This window comes from Anolis sagrei, chromosome 2 (assembly GCF_037176765.1).
Source record: "Anolis sagrei isolate rAnoSag1 chromosome 2, rAnoSag1.mat, whole genome shotgun sequence".
NCBI lineage: Eukaryota > Metazoa > Chordata > Lepidosauria > Squamata > Dactyloidae > Anolis > Anolis sagrei.
The window spans coordinates 8,993,285-9,018,856 of record NC_090022.1 but is presented as its reverse complement, the minus strand read 5'-3'; the positions used below and the strand labels follow the sequence as shown (position 1 = coordinate 9,018,856).

Below are 25,572 nucleotides of genomic sequence, written 5' to 3'. Positions count from 1 at the left end.
CAATCTAAAACATCGTACATCAACAATAAATTAAAATACATATAGACTAAAATACATAAAAGCCGGTTCGTCAAGATAAAATCATGTCCAACTCAGTCCACATATGTGGTCAATAACTTCAGTCAATTGCCAGTCTCCGTCATCATTTTGGGAATGCCTCGTTCCATAGCCAGGATTTCACTAGCTTCCTGAAGGTCAGGAGGGAGGGGGCAGATCTGATCTCAATTGGGAGAGAGTTCCATAGCCAGGGGGCCACCACAAAAAAGGCCCTTTCCCTTGTCCCCACCAGACGCGATTGCGAGGGTGGTAGGACTGAGAGCAGGGCCCCTCCAGAATCATAGAATCAAAGAGTTGGAAGAGACCTCATGGGCCATCCAGTCCAACCCCCTGCCAAGAAGCAGGAATATTGCATTCAAATCACCCCTGACAGATGGCCATCCAGCCTCTGTTTAAAAGCTTCCAAAGAAGGAGCCTCCACCACACTCTGGGGCAGAGAGTTCCACTGCTGAACGGCTTTCACAGTCAGGAAGTTCTTCCTCATGTTCAGATGGAATCGCCTGTCTTGTAGTTTGAAGCCATTGTTCCGCGTCCTCATCTCCAGGGAAGCAGAAAAGAAGCTTGCTCCCTCCTCCCTGTGGCTTCCTCTCACATATTTATATGTGGCTATCATATCCCCTGTCAGATAGATTAGGGATCTGCCTGTTTTCCCTGTAATAGGCAGTAAGAGCACCTAGAGCTTCGGAGAGCTTCTGTTCTACCATCTCAAAGCTCCCTGCTTGAGCAGTAATGGCACAATCATCAGCATAGATGAAGCTCTCTGTCCCTTCTGGCAGTGGCTGGTCATTTGTGTAGATGTTGAAGATGGATGGAGCAAGCACGCTCCCCTGAGGCAGGCCGTTCTTCTGTTTCCGCCATCTGCTTCTCTGGCCCTGGAACTCAACCAAAAAGCTCCTGTTTTGTTGCAGGTTTCCTATGAGGCGGGTGAGGTGGTAGTCCTTTGTGATATTGTACATTTTTCTCAGGAGGAGGCAGTGGCTGACAGTATCATAGGCTGCTGACAGGTCTATGAAGACAGCTCCTGTGATCTGCTGCCTTTCAAAGCCATCTTCTATGTGCTGAGTCAGGTTCAGCATTTGCGATGTGCAGCTTTTGCCTTTCCTGAAGCCAGCTTGCTGTGGGATCAGACAGGGGTCTATTTTTTCCGTAATTCTATGCAAAATAAATCTCTCCAGAACTTTGTAGAGGTGACACAACAGGGAGATTGGTCTGTAGCTTTTTGGGTCATTACTGTCTTTGCCTGGCTTCAAGATGGCGATGACTCTTGCTTTCCTTCAGATTTTGGGGATCTGACAGGATGCAGTGCAGTTGTTCATCAGCTCCAGCACTGTCTAGCCGGTATCGCACCACCTGACATCCGCCGGGAAGTGGCAGCCAATAGTGAAAGGACCAAGGCAGAGATATCTCCAGCTCATCCCGTTTGGATATCAGCCAGCACGTCAACGACTTAAATCCAGATATAGTTTTCTAAGATCTACAGAGACGCTCACTGGAACACCTCAGCAAGCAAGAGTCCAAAAGTGGCAGGCTCAAACCCAGAACTTTGTAGAGGTGGCACAATAGGGATATACCACAGCATATAAATGCTGCAAATAAATGAATAAAGGAGGCTCCCTGGGCCTCCCCTGAATGGAAGTGAGTGAAGAGGAAGGCCCTACACACACTCCTCTTCCCAAAGGAAGAGAGCCTCCGCTGCGCCGCCTCCTTCCCAGAGGACCAGAGGCCAGGGCTCCTAAAGCGGAAACGGGAAGGAAGGGCCTCTCACAGACGGAGCCCCGCCCCTTCCGGCTAGTGGTGAGCGCATCCCTTCCTAGAGCGGCGCCAGAAGAGGTTTGTGCTGCAAGGGGAGAGAGGAGTGCCACTTCCGGAAGGGAGGCGGCCAAAAGGGAGGCTCATAGGCTCCAGTTCAAAGCAGAAGGCCTGGGATCAGATCCTGGGATGGAGGGCCTGCCTGGAAGGGCCCTCACCCAGCAGCAGAGGGTGGGAGGCGGGCAAGAGGGAGGCTCGGGGCCCTTGATTAGCATTTGACGGCCTGACAGTTTTTAGGTCTGGCTTGTTGCTGCCTGGGAGAATCTTTTGTTGAGAGGGGATTAGGTGTTCCTGATTTTTTCTTGTCTGGAGATCCCCTGTATTTGAGTTTTGTTTTTTATTTACAGTTATAATTTTTTTAAAAAATACTGGTAGCCAGGTTTTGTTCATTTTCATGGTTTCTTCTTTTCTGTTGAAATAGTCCACATGCACAAAACTCCAGACAATACAATAACTCCAGAAGTGATACAATAATATAGTTGGGTTATTGTAGGTTTTTTCGGGCTATATGGCCATGTTCTAGAGGCATTTTCTCCTGACGTTTCACCTGCATCTATGGCAAGCATCCTCAGAGGTAGTGAGGTCTGTTGGAAGTAGGAAAATGGGTTTATATATCTGTGGAATGACTGGGGTGGGACAAAGGACTCTTGTCTGGTGCAGCTAGGTGCAAATGTTTCAACTGACCACCTTGATTAGCATTTAATGGCTTGGAAGTGCCTGGGGGGAATCTTTTGTTGAGAGTGATTCGATGTGCCTGATTGTTTACTCTCTGTTGTTTTGCTGTTGTAATTTTTGAGGTTCTTGTTGTTGAAATTGTCCACATGCACAAAACTCCAGACAATGCAATAACTCCACAACTGATAAAATAATATAATTATATATTTTATATTACATGCAATATTACTAATAATATTACAACATAATGGTATAGTACAAATATAGTAATACTGGTTTATATTATTATTATAGTAATATATAATACTGATATTGCGCTAAGCTAATGATATCCAGGAAATCAGGAGACGCTTACTTCTTGGGAGGCGAGCAACAACCAATCTCGATAAAATAGTGAAGAGTAGAGACATCACACTGGCAATAAAGATCCACATAGTTAAAACAATGGTATTCCCCATAGTCACCTACCAGGCTTGTAGCCGGGGGGGGGGGGGGGCTTGAGGGGCCCGAAATTCTCATGGTGATCCGCAAGAAGGCCTTACTGGTACATTATTTAAACTGTTACGTTTATTCATATCATGATCTGATCACCATGCTCAATATATCCCATATGCATGGGGGTATTGGGGTAACAATACAAGAGGTTTGCTAGGGTAGACCCCCTTTCAGTCAGACTCACCCCCCCCCCCCAAATCAAACTCAGCCCCCCCCCCATCAAAATCCTGGCTACGGGCCTGTCACCTACGGATGTGAGAGCTGGACCATAAGGAAGGCTGAGCAAAGGAAGATATATGCTTTTGAACTGTGCTGTTGGAGGAAAGTGCTGAGAGTGCCTTTGACCGCGAGAAGATCCAACTAGTCTATACTTCAAGAAATAAAGCCTGACTACTCATTGGAGGGAAGGAGAGTAGAGGTCAAGATGAAGTCCTTTGGCCCCATCATGAGAAGAAAGGAAAGATTAGAGAAGACAAGTATGCTGGGGGAAATGGAAGGAAAAAGGAAGAGGAGCCGACCAAGGGCAAGATGGATGGATAGTATCCTTGAAGTGACTGGATTGACCTTGAAGGAGCTGGGGGTGGTGACGACCGACAGGGAGCTCTGGTGTGGACTGGTCCATGAAGTCACAAAGAGTCAGAAACTACTGAATGAATGAACAACAACAACAATAATATATTGTGTGTGTGTGTGTGGATATATAGTAAACCACTCTGAGTCCCTTTTGGGGTGAGAAGGCCGGCATATAAATGTTGTAAATAAAATAAATAAAATGAGGAACACCTAATCACCTCTCAACAAAAGATTCTCCCAGGCAGCAACAAGCCACGTCTAAAAACTGTCAGGCCATCAAATGCTAATCAGGGTGGCCAATGGAAACATTCACACCTAGCTGCAACAGACAAGAGTTCTTTCTCCCACCCTGGACTTTCCACAGATATATAAACCCCACTTGTCCTGGTTTCCAACAGACCTCACAACCTCTGAGGATGCCTGCCACAAATGCAGGTGAAACGTCAGGAGAGAATGGCTTCTAGAACATGGCCATACAGCCTGAAAAATGTACAGCAACCCAGTGATTCTGGCCATGAAAGCCTTGGACAATACATTCCTTCCCAATTTCAGCTGCAGGTCCTCTCTTGCAGGCATCGAGAAGCGGGACCTCCTTGCTTTGATCTCAGGCAACAAACTACCTGGATTTTGAGCTGTGGAGGCAAATCCAGATGTTGGTGCTGAAGTCAAAAACACCCAGAGGGCCACAGTTTGCCCCCATTGCCTGCGATAAAGGCTTCCCATTGCTTCCATATTTCAGTTTTTGCATTATGTTGTGTTATTAAGAGAAAAGAAGGAAGTAGATTAATGCAATGATACAAATAATGATTGTTTTGTGGCCTTTTTAGGATGTAGTATTCCCAAGAATGCTGTCTTGAGACAGAACTTAGCCCAGTGGAAAAGAGTGTCGGAAGCTGTATGTGAGAACAGGACATAGAAGTGTAAACGAGTGTTTGCGAGTCGGAAAAAGGCTGGCTTTTCGGAAGAGGAGCAGAGGGAACATTTGGAATACAAGTGCTGGGGTAGGTCTCTTCCCTCTTCTGTCCTGGGGAGAGGGGGGAGGGCCGGGGTTCCTTTTCCGCCCTTGTTCTTCTGAGAAGAGGGGGCAGGGCCTCCATCAGGCAGCAGAGGCAGGGAGACGGCAATGAGGGCAGGCTCGGGCCCCTTTATTTACTCTGAGGAGGAGGAAGGGGCTCTGGAGGCCCCTCTTAAGTTGTCCAAGGGCTCCTTGCTCTCCTTGCCTTTTCTCCTTCTTATTCAGAGGAGGATGATGCCTCCTCAGCCTTGTCTGCCTGTGCCTCTGCCTGGCAGTGAGATCTATGGGGCCAAAAGGAGGGCAGATGAAGGCTGCAAGGACAGAGTCACCACTACCTGCCTCAATGATTTGGAGGAAATTACAAGGATGAGAAAGAGATAGCAAAGAACCAAGTAATGGAGAAAATTCTAGGTGATGATTTTGGTCTTTGGGAGGCAGAGGATCATCCCTGAATCTTTTCTCTCCTGATCAAGAAGCCAGTCAGGAATTCAAAATTCATGACAAAACATTATCCCACCTTAAGATTATTCACATGAGCTCATTCATCTTGTTTTGTTTGCAGGCCCCACCAGTTCTTCCAGTCCTTCCATTTTGAGTGTCATTTAGGAGAAGAGTTGGATACATCTTCATCCAGGTTGGAGTCAACCTCGAAGCGCAGAACCAAGATGGAAGGGCAAGAGCCAGCTGCCACCCAAATAGAAGTATTTTCTTCTGCTGTTGAGGCAGAGAACAATAGCACATTCTGGGAGGACCCTTGGAGGAAGGACCAGGAGAGCACTCTGCTCCACTCAGACCTTCAGTGCCGGCATTTCCGCTATGAGGAAGCCTTGGGTCCACGAGAGGTGTGCAGCTGCCTCCACTCTCTCTGCCGCCTGTGGCTGAAGCCCGAGCGACACTCCAAGGCGGAGATGCTGGACCTGGTGATCCTGGAGCAGTTCCTGGCCGTCCTTCCTGCCGAGATGGAGCGCTGGGTGAGGGAATGTGGGGCAGAGACCAGCTCCCAGGCCGTGGCCTTGGCTGAAGGATTCCTCCTGAGTCAGGAAGAGGAGAGGAAGCAGCAGAAGCCTCAGGTGTGTGTGTGAGTGAGTGAGAAAGAGAGAGAGAGAGGTTCATCTTGTTGTTTCAAGCAGCCAGAAATAATTGTTTTGAGGGACAATGTAAACCTCTTCAGGCTGGGATTATCACATTCAGTTTGGGTAGCTAACTTTAAGAATAATAGAAACAAGTTGGAACGAGTTCAGAGAAGCATTAGGAAAGGAGGACCCAGGTGTGTTCACCCTGGAAAAGGGACTTGGAGTGCCCTAACTGTCCCCTTTGCACCCCTCAAGGGCTCTCATGGAGAGGAGGGGGCAATCATCTCCATTCCCCAGGGTGGTATCACCAGGTATAAGGATCTGAAGTTACAAGATGGTAAACTTTATATTATTATTATTATATCTCATCTCCCTCTCCCCGAAGGGACTCAGGGCGGCTTACATGGGTTCCAAGCCTAATATAAACAAAAGTTACAAGCTAACACAATTAAAAACATATAACAGTCAATTATATTTAAACAATAAAAACAGTAAAATATAAGATATCATAAAACATAAACCAAACAACAAATAACCAATAGCCGAGAAAAGTTTGGGCAGAGTACAATGCCCAAACAAAGGCAGAATTCCCAAACCAAAATCGAGGAAAACCAGATTCTTCTACAGAATGAAGAAAACCAGTCTTGGGTTGCATAAAGAGAGCCCTCCCCCCTTTTCTAATCTTTTTCTTTGTGACCTGTGCTGCTTCTTCAGGTGCAGGACTCTGTTGCAGTTGAGACCAGTCAGGTGGAGGAGTCACACATTTGGGTCGTCCCGATTGGAGAAGGACAATATATCGTAGTCGGTAAGAGATGGTGGTGGTTCTTCTTGCTTGTTCGCCTCCTCTTCAGTAGACCTGAAGTGTCTGAGCTGTGTGAATTCTGGGAGCTTGAGAATGCTGCTGGCAGGAAACATTTCCCTACAATACTTATTTGTGCCACTTTCAAAGTTACTTGATTCCTTTGCTTCTCTCTGAATGTTTATAGTGATTAATATGTTCTTGGCTACATTGGCACAAATACAGAAACAAATACAGTCAGTCCTCTACATTCCCTGGGAATAGGTCGCAACACCCCCATAAAACAAAATAGTCCACATTAAAGACCTGGGACTGAAATACAAGGAGGGAATTTAAAAGAGATCTATGGGGGAAGGGGAGAATGGCAGGCTTCTGAGAGAAGCCTGCCACTTATGGGTCAGTCTGGAAAATGCTTTGATCTTACCCTCCCTGGTGTCTTTCCTCTCTTTCACAGGCAGTGAAACATGGTGAATTGATAGTAGCACAACTTTTCCTGATTCTTTCCTAAGAAGGGATTCTGCGGGACCAGATCAGGTAGGCAGCAGGATCCCGGGAGGGGAGGGGAAGCCGAGTCTCCTTCTCCCTTGAATATTGCCCAGACTCTAAATGAACCTCTTTCTTCTACATTCCTTTCATCCAAAATGTTTTCAATGAATGAGTTATTCAAAGACTTAATTAACAAATAGCCTGCCTTGGATGACATTTTCTCCTTCCAGATAACATTTTTTTTTCGTCTTCAGGTGACTTTTGAAGACGTGTCTGTGGATTTCTCGGAGGAGGAGTGGGCCCTCTTGGATCCAAGCCAGAAAGCCTTGCACCAGCAAATCATGGAGGAGAATTTAGGAATCGTGTCATCTCTGGGTAAAGCTCCATTTATGCTTGTAATTCACCAAATCAGTTTACAAGTTCTAGAAAACATCCAGTGTTTCAGATCTCTTCCTCTGAAGCCATAGAAAATAAGCTCATTCCATGTCCATATAGGGACCAGCCCAAGAAGACAATTGGCACTTGGGTGGAGTTGCCACATTAGGTGAATTCTAGATAGTGGTTATTTTCTATCAACCAGCCATGCTTGGGATGGTGGTGGGAGTGAGACAAGGGCTTCCCTTGGGGATTCTAGTGACCAGTTAGGTCTGTACAAGGAGATTTTTTATTTGTCGTGTCAGGGCAACCAGTCAATTGTATTACATTTCTAATAGAACAAAACAAACAAACAAACAAACAGACAAAATACAAAATTTGCGAGTTTGGTAGTTGATTAAATGTCCTTTGACCAGTATCTGGCCACTTGGAGTGCTTCTGGTGTTGCTGCAAGAAGGTCCTCCATGGTGCATGTGGCAGGGCTCAGGGTGCATTGCAGCAGGTGGTCAGTGGTTTGCTCTTCTCCACACTCGCATGTCGTGGATTCCACTTTGTGGCCTCATTTCTTAAGGTTGGCTCTGCATCTCGTGGTGCCAGAGTGCAGTCTGTTCAGTGCCTTCCAAGTCGCCCAGTCTTCTGTGTGCCCAGGGGGGAGTCTCTCATTTGGTATCAGCCATTGGTTGAGGTTCTGGATTTGAGCCTGCCACTTTTGGACTCTCGCTTGCTGAGGTGTTCCAGCAAGTGTCTCTGTAGATCTTAGAAAACTATTTCTAGATTTAAGTCGTTGACGTGCTGGCTGATACCCAAACAGGGGATGAGCTGGAGATGTCACTGCCTTGGTCCTTTCACTATTGGCTGCTACTTCCCGGCGGATGTCAGGTGGTGCAATACCGGCTAAGCAGTGTAATTTCTCCAGTGGTGTAGGGTGCAGACCCCCCGTGATAATGCAGCGTGTCTCATTAAGAGCCACATCTACTGTTTTAGTGTGGTGAGATGTGTTCATGTCATCTCTGGGTAAAGCTCCATTATGCTTGTAGTTCACCAAATCAGTTTACAAGTTCTAAAAATTATCCAGTGTTTCAGATCTCTTCCTCTGAAGCCATAGAAAACAAACCCATTCCATATCCATATAGGGGCCAGCCCAAGAAGACAATTGGCACACGGGTGGAGTTGCCACATGAGATGAATTCTAGGCAATGGTTCTTATCTATCCACCAACCATGCTAGGAGCCCCTGGTGGCACAGTGGGTTAAACCCCTGTGCCTGCAGGACTCAAGACCAACAGGTCACAGGTTTGAATCCGGATAGAGCACAGATGAGCTAACTCTTATCAGCTCCAGCTCATGTGGGGACATGAGTGAAGCCTCTTACAAGGATGGTTAAACATGTGAATTGGATCACACATCAGACACTTCCCAAGTGTCTAGGACTGTGTGATGTATCGGCGAATAATGCGTGCAGATCTGTCTGAATCTGGAAGTTCAAGAGTATCTTGACGTGTTCATTCTCTGTAACTTTTTCAGGCTTGGGATCCCACAGGCAGATGGTATTTGTGGCACAAGTTCCAATGAATCATCTGAGCAACGGTGCTGAAGCAATAGATCACACCCTCAGCTGCTGTAAGAAGATTGCGCAGACAGACTACAAGCAGAGGCACAACGGTGTTGCTTGTAGTCTGTCTGCGCAATCTTCTTGCGGCAGCTGAGGATGTGATCTATTGTTTCATCTGCTGCCATTTGGGATCTGTTGTCGACTTTTCAATTCTGGCTTTGATGGCAATGGTTTGAATGGCTTGTTCTTGGGCTGCCAGAATCAGGCCCTCTGTTTCCTTTTTCAAAGTTCCATTTGTGAGCCACAACCATGTTTTTTCTTTGTCAATTTGGCTCTCAATTTTCTCAATAATAATAATAATAATAATAATAATAATAATAATAATAATAATTATTATTATTATTATTATTTGAGAGCAGCTGAAAGGACATTCGAGGCATGGAGTGAAATTGGAAGGAAAAGAGGGGTGTTAGCCAAAACTACCATTAGCGTTTTGTTTCTTGAGCTGTAGAGATCTGAGTAATAAAGCCAAATCTAAAAGAGTTTTGTGAGTGGCTTGAGTTGCTAACTAGATCCTGCAGAGAGTTACAATCAGGAGTGAGAAAAGAGAGAGAGAATGTCAAACTCCAGATCTGTGCAACTCAATTCAATCCTTTTTAAAATAGCAACTTGATTCTGGCTTCTAATCCTGATTTGGATGTTTGTTTTGCTGCCTGATACCATGAGGTTAAGTTCACTTACCTTTGTGGCACCAGGCAGATCAAGGGTTTTTAACTTTCTTGTGCCAGAAGTACAAGGGATTCCAGAGAAACTCGGGCTAAGGAAACAGCTCTATTTTCCCCAACCCTGGTTGACTTATGATTTATTATTAGGCTTATTTATTTATTTACTGCATTTGTATACCGCCTGTGGCCCTTGAGCACTCTAGCTGGAGGTCAGCTGTGACCAGCAGTGCTGCAGAATTCGAAGAGGGGTGCTTTGAATGCAATTTCCCTGCTGCTTGGCAGGGGGTTGGACTGGATGGCCCATGAGGTCACTTCCAACTCTTATGATTCTATGATCTGATATGTATTTATTTATTTACCGCATTTGTATACCACCTTTCTCAGCCCGGAGACAACTCAAGGCGGTTCACAGTTGGCAGCGATTCAGTGCCTTAGCAATTATAAAAATGCAGTTAAAAACAATTAAAGCATTTAAAATGCGATATAAAAACAATACAACCTGTGGGTTGTTGTAGATTTTTTCAGGCTATATGGCCATGTATTAGAGGCATTTTCACCTGACATTTCGCCTGCATCTGACCTCACTACCTCTGAGGATGCTTGCCATAGATGCAGGCGAAACGTCAGGAGAAAATGCCTCTAGAACATGGCCATATAGCCCGAAAAAGCCTACAACAACCCAGTGATTCCATGAAAGCCTTCGACAATACAACCTGTATAAACAAAATCATCGGCGTCTCCTTACTAAAATAGGTGTCCAATTGCATCGTCAGTCGTTCCATACTTTCATTTTTGCCTAATTATGCTGCATTAGTGAAAGCTTGCTCGAAGAGCCAGGTCTTAACCTTTTTGCGGAATGTCAGAAAGAAAGGGATCGATCTTATATCTCTGGGTAGAGCATTCCACAGCTGAGGGGCCACCACTGAGAAAACCCTGTCTCTCGTCCCCACCAAACGCATCTGTGAGGAAGGCGGGATCGAGAGCAGGGCCTCTCTAGACAATCTTAAAGTCCTAGATGGTTCATAAGGAGAGATATGTTCGGATAGGTAAGCCGGACCAGAACTGTTTAGGGCTTTATAGGCTAAAGCCAGCACTTTGAATTGTGCCCGGTAGGAAATTGGCAGCCAGTGGAGGTGGCACAACAGAGGAGTTGTGTGCTCCCTAAGTGCCGCTCCCGTTAGCAATATGGCTGCCGCTCGTTGGACCATTTGAAGCTTCCGGACAGTCTTCAAAGGCAACCCCACATAGAGAGCGTTGCAGTACTCTATACAGGATGTAACCAGAGTGTGGACTACCGCGGGCAAGTCAGACTTCCCAAAGGTATGGGCGCAGCTGGCAAGCAAGTTTTAATTGTGCAAATGCTCCCCTGGTCACCGCCGAGACCTGAGGTTCCAGGTGTTGGTATAATATTTAGAGCAAAGACAAAACAGATGTTTTTCTCTTAACTGTCAGTGTTGGAAAGGACTGTGGGAAAGGGCTGCCTTGACTAAATGCATTTTGTAATTTGTATACTTTTAAACTTCAATCTAATATAAGCTTTTCTTTTCAACACATGGTCACACTTCCCTTCCTCTCAAACCATGTAAATAGAGGAGACACCATTTAAATATTTGGAAGATGGAATGAATTTCGATAGGAAGGAAGCGCTCACCTTTTCTCAAGAAACTCACACAAGGGATGAACCATTGAAATGCTTGGAGTGTGGAAAGAACTTCTGTCATAAATCAGACCTTGTTCGTCATCAGTCGACTCACACAAGAGATGAACCATTGAAATGCTTGGAGTGTGGAAAGAGCTTCGGTCGGAAGGCACACCTTGTTCGTCACCAGGCAATTCACACAGGAGAAAAGCCATTTAAATGTTGGGAATGTGGGAAAAGTTTCAGTCATAAGGGAGGCCTTGTTTGTCACCAAGCAACTCACACAGGAGAAAGGCCATTTAAATGCTTGCAGTGTGGAAAGAGCTTGAGTCACAAGAGAAACCTTTTTCGTCATCAGGCAACTCACACAAGAGGGAAGCCATTTAAATGCTCAGAATGTGGAAGGAGCTTCAGTGGGAAATCGTACCTTGCTCGTCATCAGGGAACTCACAGCGGAGAAAAACCAGAATTCGGAAAGAACTGCGATTGAAATACAAGCCTTCTTTTTAAAATTTTCTACCCACACAGAAGAAATGGAGTAAAGGCAAGAAGCCATTTAAATGCTTGCAGTGTGAAAAGAGCTTCAGTCAAAAGAGAAACTTTATTCATCGTCAGGAAACACACAGCAGAGAAAAACAAGTTGTTGAAAGAGCTGCAGTTGTAATATAAACCTTTTTAATTGTTTTTAGCTTTGGGGAAAATAATAACCTGATCAATTTTCTTTAATGAAATATCTCATTAAGCATAATATTTTGAGCTAAAGGAAGGATATTTCAGGGTTTTCTCAATCCAGGACATTACATTTTCTGAGCAGGCTTGATTCCCAAGATGTCAAATCCTTTGGCCATAGCAATCCATTCATGCATATTGGTTACTGCAAATATTTCCTGTCATGTATATTCAGGGCTAAAAATACATTTAATTGAGAATTTTGATGAGATGCCTGGATATTGATTCAATTAATGACTAACAGCCGTGTGTATCATGTAATTCTATGTATGTGGCAGCGAGTTTTGTTTTATGAAATATATAATAAAGCATAACTGATAAATTGTTTTGTGTCCATTCATTCATACTCGTTACTGTGAATATTTCCTGTCCTATCCATAAGGTAAAGGTAAAGGCTTTCCCCTGACATGAAGTCCAGTCGTATCCGACTCCGGGTTTTGGTGCTCATCTCAATTTCTAAGCCGAAGAGCCAGCGTTGTCCGTAGACCCCTCCAAGGTCATGTGGCCGGCATGACTGCATGGAGTGCCGTTACCTTCCTGCCAGAGCGGTACCTATTGATCTATTCACATTTGCATATTTTTGAACTGCTAGGTTGGCAGAAGTCCTATCCATAACATATAAATAAATATAAAATTTATTGTGTGTGTGTATGTATTCAGTCTCCAAAAACACATGGCTTTTCTTAAAATATGTAACTGAGAATTAATCTAGTTTAGCCTGAAGAAAAGGCGTGTTTAGTTTATTCTGTATGTTTTCATAGAATCCTAGAGGTGGAAGAGACCTCATGGGCCATCCAGTCCAACCCCTTTCTGTCAATAAGCAGGAAAATCACATTCAAAGCACCCCCGACAGATGGCCATCCAGCCTCTGTTTAAAAGCTTCCAAAGAAGGAGCCTCCACCACACTCCGGGGCAGAGAGTTCCACTGCTGAACGGCTCTCACAGTCAGGAAGTTCTTCCTCATATTCAGATGGAATCTCCTCTCTTGTAGCTTGAAGCCATTGCTCCTAGTCTCAAGGGCAGCAGAAAACAAGCTTGCTCCCTCCTCCCTGTGGCTTCCTCTCACATATTTATACATGGCTATGATGTCTCCTCTCAGCCTTCTCTGATTCAGGCTAAACATGCCCAGCTCTTTAAGCCACTCCTCATAGGGCTTGTTCTCCAGACCCTTGATCATTTTAGTCGGCCTTCTCTGGACACATTCCAGCTTGTCAATATCTCTCTTCAATTGTGGTGCCCAGACTTGGACACAGTATTCCAGATGTGGCACAGTATTCCAGATGGCCTTCCAGCCTCTGTTTAACAGCTTCCAAAGAAGGAGCCTCCACCACACTCCGAGGCAGAGAGTTCCACTGCTGAACAGCTCTTACAGTCAGGAAGTTCTTCCTAATGTTCAGATGGAATCTTCTTTCTTGTTGTTTGAAGCCATTGTTCCATTGCGTCCTAGTCTCCAGGGAAGCAGAAAACAAGCTTGCTCCCTCTTCCCTGTGGCTTCCTTTCACATATTTATACATGGCTATCATATCTCCTTTCAGTCTTCTCTTCTTCAGGCTAAACATGCCCCGCTCTTTAAGCCGCTCCTCATAGGGCTTGTTCTCCAGACCCTTGATCATTTTAGTCTCCCTCCTCTGGACACATTCTAGCTTGTCAATATCTCTCTTGAATTGTGGTGCCCAGAATTGGACACAGTATTCCAGTTGTGGTCTAATCAAGGCAGAATAGAGCATGGGGAGCATGACTTCCCTAGATCTAGACAAGCCAAATCTTGACTTTTTTTCAAAAGGTCAAAGGATGCAGAAAACTGTTTTATAAACAAGCATCTTGGTATCCCTACGGATGTCCCGGTCTTCAAACACTCTCTGCTTCATTCGGAGAAATGCTGCACTCGCAGAGCTCAGGCGGTGTTGTATTTAAGTGTCAATGTTGACTTTGGTGGAGAGGTGGCTGCCAAGGGAGTGGAAACGGTCCACATTTTCTAATGTTACACCATTAATCTGTACTTATGGCATTGGGGAATGCCAGAAATTATTGACTATTATTAGTGTTAATAATAATCTTGTTAATAGGTGTGTTTGCATTGACAGATTGCCTTACATCCGCAAAGGAGAGGAGCAGAGGCCAGGATTCGGTGCCTGGGTCTTTCTCTGAAGGGTTTTATTTATCGTGTCAGGAGCAGACCAAAAAGTTGCATTGCATTTTTTTTAACAAACAGACAAAGAAACAAAACACAAAGTTTGCAAGGTTGGTAGTTGATTAAGTGTCTTTTGACCAGTGTCTGGCCACTTGGAGTGCCTCTGGTGTTGCCGCAAGAAGGTCCACCATTGTGCATGTGGCAGGGCTCAGGATGCATTGCAGCAGGTGGTCTGTAGTTTGCTCTTCTCCACACTTGCATGTCGTGGATTCCACTTTGTAGCCCCATTTCTTAAGGTTGGCTCTGCATCTCGTGGTACCAGAGCGCAGTCTGTTCAGCACCTTCTACATCGCCCAGTCTTCTGTGTGCCCAGGGGGGAGTCTCTCATTGGGTATCAGCCGTTGGTCGAGGTTCTGGGTTTGAGCCTGCCGCTTTTGGACTCTCGCTTGCTGAGGTGTTCCAGCGAGTGTCTCTGTAGATCTTAGAAAAGTATTCCTTGATTTAAGTCCTTGGCGTGCTGGCTGATACCCAAACAGGGGATGAGCTGGACATGATCCTTTCACTTCTTGGTGGATGTCAGGTGGTGCAATACCGGCTAAACAGTCCAATTTCTCCAGTGGTGTAGGGCGCAGACACCCCGTGATAATGCGGCATGTCCCATTAAGAGCCACATCCACTGTTTTAGCGTGGTGAGTGTGTTCCACATTGGGTATGCGTACTCAGCAGCAGAGTAGCGCAGGGCAAGGGTAGATGTCTTCACTGTATCTGGTTGTGATCCCCAGGTTGTGCCAGTCAGCTTTTGTATGATATTGTTTCTAGCACCCACTTTTTGCTTGATGTTCAGACAGTGCTTCTTGTAGGTCAGAACACGGTCCAGAGTGACTCCCAGGCATGCAAGGCTCCAGTGGGATTCCTTCCCAGGTAATAATCCTCAGAGCTCGGGATGCTTGTCTGTTCTTGAGGTGAAAAGCACATGTCTGTGTTTCAGATGGATCAGGGATCAGCTGGTTTTCCCTGTAATAGGCAGTGAGTGCCTCTGAAGGGTTAAAGCGACCGAGAGGGGTTCCTAGAAGGGAAGAAGGAAGGAAGGAAGAAAAAAAACATCCCATTATGGCCAGTGATGAGCGCGTCCCTTCCTAGAGGGGCACCGGAAGAGGCTCGGGCTGCAGGTGGTCCTCCGAGGGGGGAGAGGAGTGCCGCTTCCGGAAGGGCTCAGTCCTCCTTGGGCGAGTGTTGAGCAGCTTCTCTCCTCTCTTCTGTGAGATCAGCCCACCCTTACCGTCTATTTCCTGGGTAAACGATGGCCTTTCCTTTGCCCTGTCCTTTCTCCCGCCTGGTTCTTTGCTTCCTGGTGGTCTCTTTCCTGTCCCTGGGGAAGAGAGAGAGAGGGAGGCAGAAGGAATGGGGCCTCTGCCAGGCAGGCCCAGGCCCCTTCCAGACAGCTCCTCTCTCCCAGGAACTGATCCTAGGTTTTCTGTTTATCCCAGATTATTTGGCATTATCTCAGATTATCTGGCATAACCTCCTGGGATGGAGGGCCAGCCTGGAAGGCCCCCCCAGGCAGCAGAGGGTGGGAAGCGGGCAGGAGGGAGGCGTGGGGCCCTTGATTAGCATTTGATGGCCAGACAGTTTTTTGGGTGTGGCTTGTTGCTGCCTGGGAGAATCTTTTGTTGAGAGGTGATTAGGTGTTCCTGATTGTTTCTTGTCTGGACTTCCCCTATGTCTGAGTTTTGTTGTTTGTTTATTTTGTATCAAAAGTATTGCATAAATTAGTATAAAAAAGTAAAGGTTGTCCCCTGACATTAAGTCCAGCCATGTCTGACTCTGAGGGTTGGTGCTCATCTCCATTTATAAGCCGAAGAGCCAGCGTTGTCCATAGACACCTCCAAGGTCATGTGGCCAGCATGACCGCATGGAGCGCCGTTACCTTCCCGCCGGAGCGGTACCTATTGATCTACTCACATTTGCATGTTTTCAAACTGCTAGGTTGGCAGAAGCTAGGGCTGACAGCGGAAGCTCACGCCGCTCCCTGGAATCGAGCCTGCGACCTTTTGGACAACAAGCTCAGCAGCTCAGTGCTTTAACCCACTGCGCCACCGGGGGAGGGGCGTTATTTATTTATTTATTTATTTCACAGTTTTCTATACCGAGCTTCTCAACCTTATTGAGGGACTCAGCCCGGTTTCCAGCCATAAAAAACATATACACTCATTAAAATATCATATATCACAATTACAAAAACAACTTTAAAAACACTATATATAAAACTACAGTGGTCAGTTGTCCTATTAAGATGGATCTACATCAACTTCCATCCAGGGCCCTATGGTGTTGTCTCATTCATCGAAGGCCTGACTCCACAGCCACGTCTTCACCCGCTTCCTAAATGTTAGGATGGATGGGGCGGTTCTGGCCTCCAGAGGGAGAGAGTAATTAGTATAAACCCGATAAATTAGTATAAACCCGATAAAAATAGAAGGAGCGCAGGTGGCTAAATATTTTTTGATCTTTCGCACCGGGACTGTGGCGCAGCTGGCTGGGATATCAAAGAAACACAGATATCTATAACAACAACAAGCGAAGTGCTATCCAAACAGAACTATGTTAGCATAAACCGTGTAAATACACTGCATATGAACCATACAAAGAAATAACAAGTCTGAATGCTACTTGGTTATCTCATAGTCCTTGAGAAAGTAATTTGTCTTCAAAATACAGTCCAAATTAGGTCTAAATAGTTCAAAATGTTGTCCAGTTCAAAATAATATCCAAATTATAATGCGACAAGGATCCCCGGATTGAGGTTGCCTTGTTTCGGGGGACTTCCCCTTTTTCAGGATTTTGTCTTTTTTTATAAAAGTGGGTGGTTCACCATACATTGTCAATTTTAACTCTACATTTGGCCTTCCCACTGTTTTTAATTATGTGCTGTTTTATTGATAATGCTGTGTATCTTATTGTCTATGTGTTTTTAATTGCTTGTGCTGTGTTGTTATTGCTTATATTGTTGTGTTTGGGCTCGGCCTCATGTAAGTCGCACCGAGTCCCTTGGGGAGATGGTAGCAAGGTACAAATAAAGTGTTATTATTGTTATTATTATTATACATTCGTTATTAATGAGACAACACTGGCCCTACAGTTTGGTAGCCAGGTTTTGTTCATGTTCATGGTTTCTTCCTTTCTGTTGAAATTGGCCATGTGCACAAAACTGAAACACAGGGGAACTCCAGACAAGAAACAATCAGGACCACCTAATCACCTCTCAACAAAAGATTCTCCCAGGCAGCAACAAGCCACACCTAAAAACTGTCAGGCCATCAAATGCTAATCAAGGTGGCCAATGGAAACATGCACACCTGCCTCCAACAGACAAGAGTTATTTTCCCACCCTGGACCTTCCACAGATATCTAAACCCAATTTTCCTAGTTTCCAACAGACTTCACAACCTCTGAGGATGCCTGCCACTAATGCAGGCGAAACCTCAGGAGAAAATGCTTCTAGAACATGGCCATACAGCCCAAGAAACCTACAACAACCCAGTGATTCCGACCATGAAAGCCTTGGACAATACATTCCTTCCCAGCCTCAGCTACAGGTCCCTCTGCCTCTCTTGCAGGGATTGGGAAGAGGGGCCTCCTTGCCTTGTTCTCAGGCAACAAAATACCTGGATTTTGAGCTGTGGAGCCAAATCCAGATGTTGACACTGAAGTCCAAAACATCTGGAGGGCCAGAGTTTGCCCCATGCCACTATGTCACTCTTTGCATTGAGTCACGTTATTAAGAGAAAATGAGGGCACGGATTAATGAAATGACATAAATAATGATGGTTTTGTGTCCTTTTTTAGGGTATAGGATTCCCAAGAATACCTTGTGCTTGTTTCTGTCATCAGAGAGAATTTAGCCCAATGGAAAGGAGAGTGGGAGGCTGTATGTGAAAACGGGAAGCGTAAGCCTGATTCATCTGGCTGTGAGTCGGGAAAAAGTTCTCCTTTTCTTCGGGAGAGGAGCAGAGGGACATTCTGGAAAATGTGAAGGTGGGTCTTTTCCCTCTTCTGTTCCGGGGAGGGAGGTAGCAGAGAGCGCAGGGCCTCTTCCAGGCAAGCTCAGGCAGCAGAGGACAGGAGGTGGCAATGAGGGCAGACTTGGGCCCCCTTTATTTATTCTGCGGAGGAGAAAGGGGCTTTGGAGGCCCCCTGAGGCTGGCCAAGGGCTTCCTGCCCTCCCTGCTCTTTTCTCCTCCTCCTTATTATTCTTCAGAGGAGGGTGCCATCCTTCTCAGCCTCAGCTGCAGGTCCCTCTTTCTGGAACTGGGATCTGTGGGGTCTGAAGGAGTGCAGAGAAAGGTTGCAGGAACAAACCCTCCGGCATCTGCCACCAGAAAATGATTTGGAAGGATTCCCAAAGGAAGAGAAAGAGATATCAAAGGTTCTAGGCCAGTGGTTCTCAACCTGTGGGTCCCCAGGTGTTTTGGCCTACAACTCCCAGAAATCCCAGCCAGTTTACCAACTGTTAGGATTTCTGGGAGTGTAAAGCCAAAACATCTGGGGACCCACAGGTTGAGAACCACTGTTCGAGGGGCTGAACAAGGGAGGACTACAGAAGAACCATGTTGCTCTGTGCGAAGGAGGGGACCCTTCCCCTGAATCCTTTCTCTCCAGATCAAGAAACCAGTCCTCAATGCAACATTCATGGTAAAACATTATCACACCTTGACAGTATTAGCATGACCTTATTTGTCTTGTTTGTTTTGTAGGCCCTCTGAGTTCCGCCAGTTCTTCCCCTTCAAATATCATCTGGCAGAAGAGGAGGGAAGTTCTTCATCCTGTTTGGAGGCACCCTCGAAGCACAGAACCAAGATGGAAGGGCAAGAGCCAGCTGCTGCCCATTTAGAAGTATTTTGTTCTGCTGTTGAGGCAGAGGACAGTAGAGCATTCTGGGAGGACCCTTGGAGGAAAGACTGGGGGAGCACTCTGCTCCATTCAGACCTACAGCGCCAGAGTTTCCGGCATTTCCGCTATGAGGAGGTCTTGGGGCCCCGGGAGGCCTGCAGCCGCCTCCACTCTCTCTGCCGCCTGTGGCTGAAGCCCGAGCGACACTCCAAGGCGGAGATGCTGGACCTGGTGATCCTGGAGCAGTTCCTGGCCGTCCTTCCTGCGGAGATGGAGCGCTGGGTCAGGGAATGTGGGGCAGAGACTAGCTCCCAGGCCGTGGCCTTGGCTGAAGGATTCCTCCTGAGTCAGGAAGAGGGGAGGAAGCAGGACAAGCCACAGGTGAGAGAGAGAAAGGGAGAGAGAGGTTCATCTTGTAGTTTCAAGGAATCAAGAACAATGTTTTGAAGGACATTGTAAACCCTTTCTTAACTCTTGCTGGGATTATTGCATTCACTTCCAGATGAACAAGTTCAGAGAAGCATTAGGAAAGAAGAACCGAGGGGTATTCACCCTGGGAAGATACTTATGGTACTACTGCAGCCCCCTTTGCACTCCCCCCCCCCCGGGGTTTCATGGAGAGGAGGGGGCAGTCCTTTCCATTCCCTAGGGTGGTATAAGCAGGTATAATGATTTGAATTTATAGAATGGTAGGCTTTGTGGTGTAATGTAAAATAAACCACATGTAGGAGGGGGCAGTCCTCTTTTCCCCAGGGTGGTATAACCATGAGATTATAGGATGGCAAACTTTGAAGATAAAAGGTATATATTGTGAATTCCAGTGGTGTGTATTTCATAGGAAGCAACTGGCTGAACTACTTCTGAATATTCTTTCCATAAGAAACTGTATGTTATTCACAGGTAAATATAACTCTACGGGGACCTAAAAGTACAGATATAAAGGCTTATGTCTCTCAGCCCAAGAGCCCCTCTAGGGTCGCCCCAAATTACAACCCCGGGATTACGTAAAGCACTTCCTTCATCTCAGCAGTAGCCTTTCCACTTGAGAGCGAGTCCTGAATCAGAGTGCAAGGCCCAAACGAAGGCAGAATCCCACCCCAAAATCAAGGAAATACATTCTACAGAATGAAGAAAAACAGTCTTGGGTCCCAACCATAATCCCAGTGGTCTGGGACAGGTTGCAGGAAGAGAGCCCTCCCTCTTTTTCTAATCTGTCTTTTTCTTTGTGACCTGTGCCTCTTGTTCAGGTGCAGGACTCTTTTGCGGAGGAGACCAACCAGGTGGAAGAGCCTCCTTTAGACATCGTGTGTGTTGTCGTGACTGGAAATGGAGAATATGTCACAGTTGGTAAGGGATGGGCAAAAAATTTGGGTAGCCTGGTAGCTTAAGAATACTACAGGAGACGTTTCTCTACAATAATTATTTGTGCCACTTTCAAATTTACATGAATCCTTTGCTTCTCTCTGGATGTTAATGGTGGTGTGCTCTTTGCTATATTGGCACAAATACAGTCAACCCTCCACATTTCCTGGGATTAGGTTGCAACATCTCTGTAAAACAAAATAGACCATATCAAAGACCTGGGACTCAAATCCAAGGGGGGAGCTTAAAAGAGGGCCCTGGGGCAAGGGGAGAGTGGCAGGCTTCTGAGGGAAGGAACTGCAGGTCGGGCCTGAAAGGGGGCAGTCTCACCCTCCCTGATGTCCTTTCTCTTTTTCACAGGCAGTGAAACATGGCCAAGTGATAGTAGCACAACCTTTCATGATCCTTTCCTAAGAAGAGATTCTGTGGGACCAGATCAGGTAGGCAGCGGGATCCCTGGAGGGGAGGGAATAGTCAAGTCTCCCTGTCCCTTGAATATTGCCCTGACTCTATGAACCTCTTTCTTCTACATTCCTTCCATCCAAGATTTTTTCAATGAATTAGTTATTCAAAGAATTAAATCACAAGTGGCCTGGGGTGTTTTTTCAGTACTTGGATGGCATTTTCTCCTTGCACATAACATTTTTCCCCCTTCAGGTGACTTTTGAAGACGTGTCTGTGGATTTCTCAGAGGAGGAGTGGGCCCTCTTGGATCCAAGCCAAAAAACCTTGCACCAGCAAATCATGGAGGAGAATTTAAGGATCGTGTCATCTCTAGGTAAAGCTCCATTTATGCTTGTACTTCACCAAGTCAGTTTATAAGTTCTAAAAATTATCCAGTGTTTCAGATCTCTTCCTTTGAAGCCATAGAAAACAAGGTCATTCCATATCCATATAGGGATATATTTTTTATTTTTTATTTGAGAAAAGAATACAGTTATATAGACAAATACTATACATTTCCCCCTCTTTTATGGTCTAGAGGCATTCTCTCCTGGCTATGGTCTAGAGGCATTCTCTCCTGACGTTTCACCTGCATCTATGGCAAGCATCCTCAGAGGTAGTGACCTCACTACCTCTGAGGATACTTGCCATAGATGCAGGCGAAACGTCAGGAGAGAATGCCTTTAGTCTAGACCATGGCCATATAGCCCGAAAAACCTGCACAACTCAGTGATTCCGGCCATGAAAGCCTTCAACAATACATTCATTAATCTGTATTTTCATTTCCCCTTTCCATTATTTTGTAATTAATAATCTAGCTGCTATTAATGTCACGTCTGTTAAATTCCCCCCCCCCTTATCTTTCCCATTCTCTTTTTAAAATTAAAAGTAATATTTCTACTGGGTTCCTTCTAATTTTTATATCTATAATATTTTCTAATTCCCTTATAACCAATTCCCAAAAATCTCCTACATATAATATGTAACCAAATCAGTTTACAAGTTCAAAAATTCATCCAGTGTTTCAGATCTCTTCCTCTGAAGCCATAGAAAACAATCTCATTCACTATCCCACATGGGTGGCAGCCCAAGAAAAGAACTGGCACTTGGTTTTGGTTGCCATATTATATGAATTTAGGCATATTGTTATTTTGCACCCTCCAGCCATGCTTGTGATGGTGGTGGGAGTGAGAGAAGGGCTTCTCTTGAGGCTTCTAGCACCCAGGTAGGTTTGAACAAGGAGATACAGTCACTTGAGTAGCCTGGACCTGAGCCATTTAGGTCTTTATAGATCATAACAAGCAATTCAAATTGTGTCTGGAAACCAATTGACAGCCAGTGGAGCCATGGCAACAAATGACTTGTGGGTGGTACTGGAACGTAACACCAGCAATAAGTAAGGGAACACTGTGTATGTATGTATGTGTATGTATGTGTGTGTGTGTGTATATATAGATAGATAGATAGATAGATAGATAGATAGGCATATAGACAGACAGACAGACAGACAGATAGATACATAGATTTCTCCATACACAAAAATTAATACAGTAAATACCAGTCCACACTTGTGAAGCTGATGATATAAAACAGATTTTGCCTGATGCCTCTACTAATTCAACAGTAGGTGGTGCTTTAAAAATACTAAGGGTTAACATTGGAGAAATAAGGAGTGACAAAACAGAGAGAGAATGCCAAACTCCAGATCTGTCCAGCTTCATTCAATCCTTTTTAAAATGGCAACTTTATTCTCGCTTCTAATCTGAATTTGGATGTTTGTTCTGCTGCCTGATGCCATGAAGTTAGGTTGAAAGGTTTTTGCTGTCCTTGTGCCAGGAGTACAAGGGGATTCCAGAGAAACTTGGGCTGAGAAAACAGCTCAGTTTTCCCCAGCCTTTATTGCATTCTAATTTATTTTAAGGCTTATATTTTGGTGTAATGTTTAGAGCAAAGACAAAAGAGATGTTCTTAACATGATTATCAATTGAAGTTTTAATGATTATCAATTTAAGTATATTTCATTATAATGTTTGATTTTATTGTTGCTGATGTTTTTATATTGTATATTGTAATTGTGTCCTTGGTGGCATTGAATTCTTTCCTTGTAAACCGCCTTGAGTCGCCGGAAGGCTGAGAGGGGCGGTATAGAAATGTACTAAATAATAACATCCAGTGTTGGAAAAGGCTGTGGGAAAGGGTTGTCTTGACTAAATGCATATTGTAATTTCAATATTTTAACTTGAATATAACCTTTTGTTTTCAACACATGGCCACATTTCCCTTGCTCTCAAACCATGTAAATAGAAGAGATGCCATTTAAATATTTGGAATTTGGAATGAATTTCAATTGGAATGAAGGGCCCACCTTTTGTCAAGAACCTCACACAAGGGATAAACCATTTAAATGCTTGCAGTGTGAAAAGAGCTACAGTCAAAAGAGAAACCTTATTACTCACCGGAAAACTCACACAGGAGAGAAGCCATTTAAATGCTTGCAGTGTGAAAAGAGCTTCAGTCACAAGTACGTCCTTACTCGTCATCAGGAAACTCACACAGGAGTAAAACCATTTAAATGCTTGGAGTGTGAAAAGAGCTTCAGCCAAAAGAGCCATCTTATTAGTCATCAGGAAATTCACACAGGAGAGAAGCGATTTAAATGCTTGCAGTGTGAAAAGGGCTTCAGTCACAAGAATGTCCTTATTCGTCATCAGGCAACTCACACAGGAGTAAAGCCATTTAAATGCTTGCAGTGTGAAAAGAGCTTCACTCACAAGAATGTCTTCATTCGTCATCAGGCAACTCACACAGGAGAGAAGCCATTTAAATGTTTGGAGTGCGAAAAGAGCTTCAGTCAAAAGGTAAACCTTATTAGTCATCAGGCAACTCACACAGGAGTAAAGGCATTTAAATGCTTGCAGTGTGAAAAGAGCTTCAGTCAAAAGAGCCACCTTAATACTCATCAGGCAACTCACACAGGAGTAAAACCATTTAAATGCTTGCAGTGTGAGAAAAGCTTCACTCACAAGCAAGTCCTTATTAGTCATCAAGCAACTCACACAGGAGAGAAGCCATTTAAATGCTTGCAGTGTGAAAAGTGGTTCAGTCACAAGACCGTCCTTATTCGTCACCAGGCAACTCACACGGGAGAGAAGCCATTTAATTGCTTGGAGTGTGGAAAGAGCTTTAGTCAAAAGAGAAACCTTATTTGTCACCAGGCAACTCACACAGGAGTAAAACCATTTGAATGCTTGCAGTGTGAAAAGAGCTTCAGTCACAAGACTGTCCTTATTCGTCATCAGGCAACGCACACAGGTGAAAAACCGTTTAAGTGCTTGGAGTGTGGAAAGAGTTTCAGTCAGAAAGGAGGTCTTGTTCGTCACCAGGCAACTCACACAGGAGAAAGGCCATTTCAATGCTCAGACTGTGGAAAGAGCTATAGTCAAAAGGTAGACCTTGTACGTCACCAGGCAACCCACATAGGAGAAAGGCCATTTAAATGCTTGGAGTGTGAAAAGAGCTTCAGTCGGAAATCAAACCTTGTTCGTCACCAGGCAACTCACAACAGAGAAAAACCAGAGTATGGAAATACAAGCCTTTTTAAATTGTTAACCCACATGGAATAAATGGGGTAAAGGCAAGTTACCTTGTTTAACATCAGAGGGGGCGTGAATCGTTGTCATAGAAACACTAAGTTAAAAAGTCGTGGCTTTTGGGGAAAATAATAACCTCATCAATTTTCTTTTATGAAATATGTAATTAAGCATAACTGATAATACTTTGAGAGAAAAAGGATATTTCAGGGTTTTTTTTATCCATTCATGCATACTGGTTACTGTAACTATTTCCTGCCATGTGTATTCAGGGTTAAATATACATTTAATTAGGAAGTTTGATGAGAAGTGTGGGAGATGCCTGGAAATTGGTTCAATTAATGACTAACAGCCCTGTGTTCATGTAATTCTATGTATGTGGGACTGGGTTTTTTTTTTTTAATGAAATAGCTAATAAAGCATAACTGACAAATTGTTTTCTATACATTAATGTATATTGGTTACTGTCAATATTTAATTGTCCTATCTATAACATGTAAATAATAGAAAATCTTTTAAAGATGTGTGTGTGTCTGTGTATTCAATCTTCAGAGACACAAGGTTTCTTAAAATCTGTAGATGGAAATGAGTTAGTTTATCCTGAAGTAAAGACGCCCCGAGTCCTCTTGGGAAGAGGGGGCAGGATATAAACAAAGCATTATTATTATTATTATTATTATTATTATTATTATTATTATTAAACATAACCACTATTAATGGGAAGGATGATATGAATAGTGTATTGATCTGTGTTTGATCAAATAATAATAATAATATTTATATCCTGCCCTATCTCCCCGAGGGAACTCAGCCTGGTTTACAACAGATATCAGCAAACATTCAACGCATTAAACTATAATCCCTCCCTCTCCACAAAAAATGCTTAAATATCATTTGCAGAACCAATATTATAAGGTTCAATGCACAGTCAGCCATCACTTGTAGTTCATATGTTCCAGTGTAGAGAAGCAGTTGTCCTGTCACTTGTGCAATCTATATAAATAAAAATGTAATGTTTGTTTGGGATTAACAGAATTCAAAAACCACTGGACGAATTGACACCAACTTTGGACACAAGACACATAACAACCCAATGTATGTCCTCCACTCAAAAAAAATATGATTTTGTCATTTGGGAGTTGTAGTTGCTGTTT

The 25,572-nt window shown here is 44.5% G+C and overlaps 1 pseudogene; it reads left to right on the top strand.

The window, feature by feature from the left end:
* Positions 1-4,522: 4,522 nt before the first annotated feature.
* LOC132766048 (zinc finger protein 84-like) lies at positions 4,523-24,938 on the top strand (annotated as a pseudogene).
* The last annotated feature ends 634 nt before the right edge of the window (positions 24,939-25,572 follow it).